At 35.3% G+C, this 6,000-nt stretch overlaps 1 pseudogene; it reads left to right on the forward strand.

Moving 5' to 3' along the window:
• The window catches only part of LOC109488874, an 80,870-nt pseudogene extending 79,604 nt beyond the window's left edge, over positions 1-1,266 (forward strand).
• The last annotated feature ends 4,734 nt before the right edge of the window (positions 1,267-6,000 follow it).

The following is a 6,000-nucleotide window of genomic DNA, read 5'->3' on the forward strand; positions in this document are numbered from 1 at the left end:
GAGCCATATATTAAATCAAATGGAGAGTAAAATATCAATATTCTAAAACTGTCAGAAGGGAAATCAGTAATAATATGTATATTATTATAAGATATATATGTATCATAAAAAGGATGAAGAAATATTGAAGAAATAATAATGTTTGGGCCACAGTTTCATACTTCCCATTTCGAAATTTCAGCAGCTCTTTCCAGCTATGTAAAATTGCCAGTGAGATAAAAAGTGGTCATTTATTCCAAATCAAGTATTCATCAAAGCCATCATACTGCAGCTGGGGGGGGAGGTGATGAAAATTATTTTTCCAAATAGTTTTCCAAACAGTTCCCAAAAATAATAGCAGGAACTTCAGCATTTTACTTTGTTACTTAAAAACAAAAGCAAGTTTCCTATTTGGACTTGAATAAAACGATGTGTCTTTTTTCACCTGTACCAGCAATCCAGATCCAACTTTCTGACATCCTTATTCTACTCATTTAAATATTTTTCTCACAACCACACTGTTTCCAAACTATGGGGTTATCTTTTCCTTGTCTCCTATATTGAATCAGAACTTGGCTGTATTTCAAAGCACTTAGCACAGTATTTGACACACATTAGGCTCTCACTATATATTTAACTGACTAAACAGAATTCTGTAAATAATATGTTTGTTCCATCTCTGACGTCTGTCCTGTCTTTTTCTTCCGCAACATCCCTGGTTGTGGAGGCTTTGGTAACTACAATGGTGATACTGATTATGGCTATGGAAATGATAGCTTTGATGACGGACTGAGAGATGGTATGGGTAGACACAGCTAGGTGGAGCTGGTGATGGAAGGTCAGGGTTTTTTGGTGATCGTTTTGTACCCATGAGAGGATTACCTTTTAATTCAACCGAAAATGACATTGCTACTTTTCCCCACCACTAAATCCGATACTAATTGATATTGATACTGAAGCTGGTGGCAGAGCAACAGGAGAAGCAGATGTAGTGTGTGACATATGAGGCTGCACGTGTCTAATGATAAGAATAGCAGGCAACATCACTACGTTAAAGTCTTCTTGATTTCTAGTCTGGAATGAGAGGCTCTGGAATGGGATGCTATAGCAGAGATGGAATGGCCAGAGAGATTATGGATCTGTTGTAAGAATGGGAAGGAGGAAGAATTACAGTGGAGGATATGCTGCTCCTGATGGCTTGTGTGGTTATGGCCACGGTGGGCAGGCGGTGGAGGTTACTGTGGGCAAGGTGGCAGGAATAGAGGTGGATGGTGTGGGATGTACTGAAACATAACCACCAACGTACAAAGCCCTGCGAACAAAATCTGGTCTACTAGGCTTTCTTATGGATCTCATTTCTTTTGTATTTTAAGAACTGTATAACGACTGAAAGAATGTGTTTTCAAAATATTATTTCGTAAAACAACAGATTAGGATGGAAAAATCTGTTTTTTATAGGTTTTATCTGTTGCATACTTTGACTTAATGAATTTTTATATTAAAAAAGAAGTGATAAATCCTTCATCACTTCTAAACTGAGCTATTGCAAAAGCACTCAGGACTATATATTTTAATATTTATTGATTTCCTATCATGTGTTCTATACTCTGAGAGAAGCCTATACATATTTTCTTATTACTCTTATACAAGGTAGGTATTAATAGTTCTAATAATATGAAAAAGAATGTAATTAAGTCTTCTCTAAATACGTTACTTTGTCTTTACATTTATAGGCCTATAGAACAGTTTCTTATTCTATATTCCAGTCTATATCTACCTGTACTTTATATAAAACATATTCTAAAATAATGCTACAGCTGAAATAATTGCTTACCATTTCCCAAACAAGTCTCAGTAAGACATCTGCTTTCAAGAAGCAATTTTACTTAAATTGGGGAGGGGTGATTAGCACTAATACCTCTATATCATTACAACATATTAGATTTTTTTTTAATTTGAGAGATAGAGAGTGTGTGAGCAGGGGGAGGGGCGGAAGGAGAGAGAGAAAGAGAGGAAAAGAGAAAGAGAGAGAGACAGAATCCCAAGCCGACTTCCCACCGAGTGTGGAGCCTGACACTGGGCTTGATCTCATAACCCTGAGATCATGACCTGAACCAATATCAGGAGTCAGACACTTAACTGACTGAGCCACAGGCACCCCTACAACCTATTTTAATGTATTATTACAGTATGGTAGTATTATAGTACGGTACAGTATAAAATAGTGTAAAATCACATTTATTTTTGAACCAAATAAGAGACTTCAAATAAATCTCCAGCTTCAGTTGTCATTTTCTAGGTAGATGAAGAAAGGCAGTGAGATGGCTAACTGTTCACAAGACCTCTGCTTTCAGGCAGATCCAGTTACGTGTTCCACCTGCAGAATGTGTGGTGTCCTAGTTGTACCATCCCATAGCTGTGCAATTGCATTTATGTTTACATAGCCCTATCTTGAGTACTTAGAATAATTTCTCACTCACAAGTGTTTCATAAGTATTAGCTGAATGAATGAATGAATACATGAATGAAAAATGATTATTTGATTAGTATCAGTCTCCCTTCCTAAACTGTAAGCTTCTGGAATGTAGGAGTGGAGCTTTCTGTAATGATCATTGTTTGATTGCTTTTCCAAGATTCAACTAGAATTTGGCATGTCAGGTATCATATACATGGAAAAAATAGTATTCACATGCACACACTTATAGAGAAACTCTAGATCTTTGTATTTTGCCCTGTTCATTTTTGCTTTTAGGACCTTTCCCTAGAATGTTTGTTAAAATACTGCAAGTTATCTTACCCATATATATGGTTTATCATACCACTAACACAATTATCACCCAAGTAGGAAGCCTATTGCATACTCGTTTTACTCCATAGTGCCCTGAAAAATAGGTATTTCCTGATGTTGACTGACCTAAGAGAAAATAAGTTCATAGCCAGGTTGAATTCATCTAGAAGAATTTTCACATATTTAACATTTAATGAAATTATGACATACATTAAATCTTTATGAAATGTATGCTTTCAACCTTCTCACAAGAGCACATGTAATAGAAAGAAGTCTGTAATTAGAATCAGAAAACTTTGGTCTAGGTCCTGGATCTGCTACCATAAGCTGTGTGTCCATGTATGAATCAGTTAAACTCTCTCATTCAGATTTTACCTTTGAACTTGCAGAATAGAATACTTGATCTACCAATATATCTGCATTGTTATGAGGAACAAATGATATCATGTGTGGCAAAATGCTTTGTGAATTACAAAGCACAATATGCATATGTTTTTCTGTTACTTGGTGGTTCCTTGCCAGGCAGACTCCAGATAGTTTGACCAGTTATTCTGGAATATTTGACAAGCTGAACTTCAAACAAAAGATATAAATCTAAAATTGGCCCCTTCAGACATCTGTACATTTCTTCTTTCTAACTACTGCCATATTTGCTGATGTAGCAATGGGAGCAAAGTCTCCCTTTGTCACCAATCCCCATTTTTCATTCTGAATAGAAAAGAGAAACTTTCTCCAAAGGTGCTCCACAACTCCTCTCTAGATACATCCAGCTGCTGTCATGCTAGATTAGTTAGCATAGATTCGTGCTATTGATGAATTAATCACATGCTCCTCTAACAGTCTCTTTTTTGCAAATTAGCAATCTATATTCCGCTGCTATTCTATGTTTGTGGTTGATACCATGAATAAACATGTAGTAACAAATTGTTTTCAACATTTTCAAGATATAACTGTTTTAAAACAAAAGAAATTTACCATTGTGATGATGGCAGACGCTTTTAAGTTGCTTATTGTTTAGCTCACAAGAATAATGCATATATGCTAAGGAATCTTACCAGTCTTTGAAAACTGGGGGCTTAGATGGCAAGGCTCTACTTCCAAAAACAGCTTTGAGTTTGTTCTGAGTTTTCCGTATTTTTTAGCTTTTTGTAATTGATTCTGATGGCTCAGTGTCAAATAAAGATTGTGTGTGTGTGTGTATTATCTGCGAACCATGACCATATATGGAACATATTATTTCAAAGCTTATTATTACAAATGCACTTTTGTAGTTTTTTTTCCCTTAGATATATGAATGTGGAGCATGCAATCTGATACCAAGAGGATAAAACTTTTTAAATCTATGGAAGTACAGATGATTTGTAACTTAAAAAATGATGCACTTAAATTTTACTTCATGAAAATATAGTAACTCTATTTAGATGTATCAATAATATATTTAAGTGACCACATGCCCTTTAACAAGCAGTTTGGGCTGAGGTAGTGGAAGACATTAAATATGTTTCAAACAATATTGTATTTCTCAGATATCCACCATTAATGGGCACTTGAATATTTTACATATGCTATTTTAACTATCTTAGAGAGTAAAATTCAATTTAGAACATTAAAACTATCTCTCCCTACTAAATAAACCATAGGTGTCCCCTACACTTCTGACACTAATGTAATTATTATTAGCTTGCAATTCTTATCTGAGACAGTTATATAGATAAAGTAAGCCCTAAGTAACATTAAATCGGCCAATTTGACATTCTTCTCAGTAATGACCCTTATATGGCTGTTTTGCTGTTGAATGCGGGTATGATTAAGTAATAGCAGGTGGGTCTTTACTGACATTAGTTATTTACAAGTCACTTATTCTTACTTTATCTGAGCTCGTTAGGTCATACATAAACATTTATTAAACTTTTTGAAAATGCTAAAGATTATCTATCTATAGATATAAAATAATTTGTAAACTCCATCTCATCACAAAAAATACTTTACAATGAGGATATTTCACAAAATTCAAGTCATACAACCAAAAATATGTAAATCTGTTTCAATAAGAGAACTTTTTCTTAAACCGTCATTTGAAAATTAAAGTTTTATCCATCAACAGGGTGTTTTTTAAAGAAATTATTTCCTCATTATCTAAAGGAACATCTCCCACACTCGCATTGGCCAAAACCTTAACATGTTATTTTTTTTACTCACTTATGGTCTGAGTCCTCATTGTTCTTTATATGCAAAATGGAGATATTAATAACCTTTTCCTGATTATTTTATAATATTCTTGTAATGAAGCAAAATAATAAAAGCACGTGAAAATACTTTGGAAATCAAAAAAGTTTCCATTATAAATTGGAAGATTAGATGATTTCCATTGTAGAACTTCAAGCAAACACCCAGCAACTGGATTAGCAATAAAAAAGCTTCATTTTAATGGATATTATTAGTGAGTTCCCTTTTAACTTGGAGGTCTTCAGGTTGGAATGTAATTTCCCTGCTTAGTGAGCCACATTGTGGACACAGAGGTTTCTGTTCTCATGTAATACATGTATAGCTGAGGTGAAGAGAAATGTCACACAGCATCCTGAGGAAGGAACCAGATTTGAACTATGAAAATCACACCCAGTTTGGGAAAAAGGCTTCTGAAAAATTCCTTATTCAGAATAATTTAGAAACTAATTCTCATGAAAACTCAGACATCGGTACCTACGTACATTTCTACGTGTCCAGCGGTCTGCGACATAATTTCCCCCTATATTAGTCAACCTGTGCTGCAATAATCCTATATAAATTCGATTCTAAAATCATAATGACTTACAACACATGCATTTGCTTTTCTTGCACATAGATATATGGAGTGGGTGTAGTGTCTGTTTCAGGCTGCAGTTCAAGCTCAGACCAGCTCTGCAATTTTTGACTTTAGGACCAAAGCTGAAGAGGCAGTCGTTATTTAGAGTGTTTTTACAGCTCATCGTGCAGAGAAGGATAGCTAGAATGCAGGCCAAACCATGCACATTCAGACCAGCACATTTAAACACAGCTCAGCTTCCACTGAACAAAGCAAGTTATAGGACCAAGCCCAAAGTCAATGAGGCTGGGAATTATACTTTTCTTGCTGTGAACTATGGCAAGGGTGAAAGTAAAGAGAAAATTCTTTTTTTCTCTCTCTTAGAGAGAGAAAGTGAAAGGGAGAGCATACATGCACACACGCGGGGGCGGGGGGGGACAAGGGGAGGCAG

The sequence above is a fragment of the Ailuropoda melanoleuca genome, chromosome 7, assembly GCF_002007445.2.
Source record: "Ailuropoda melanoleuca isolate Jingjing chromosome 7, ASM200744v2, whole genome shotgun sequence".
Lineage (NCBI taxonomy): Eukaryota > Metazoa > Chordata > Mammalia > Carnivora > Ursidae > Ailuropoda > Ailuropoda melanoleuca.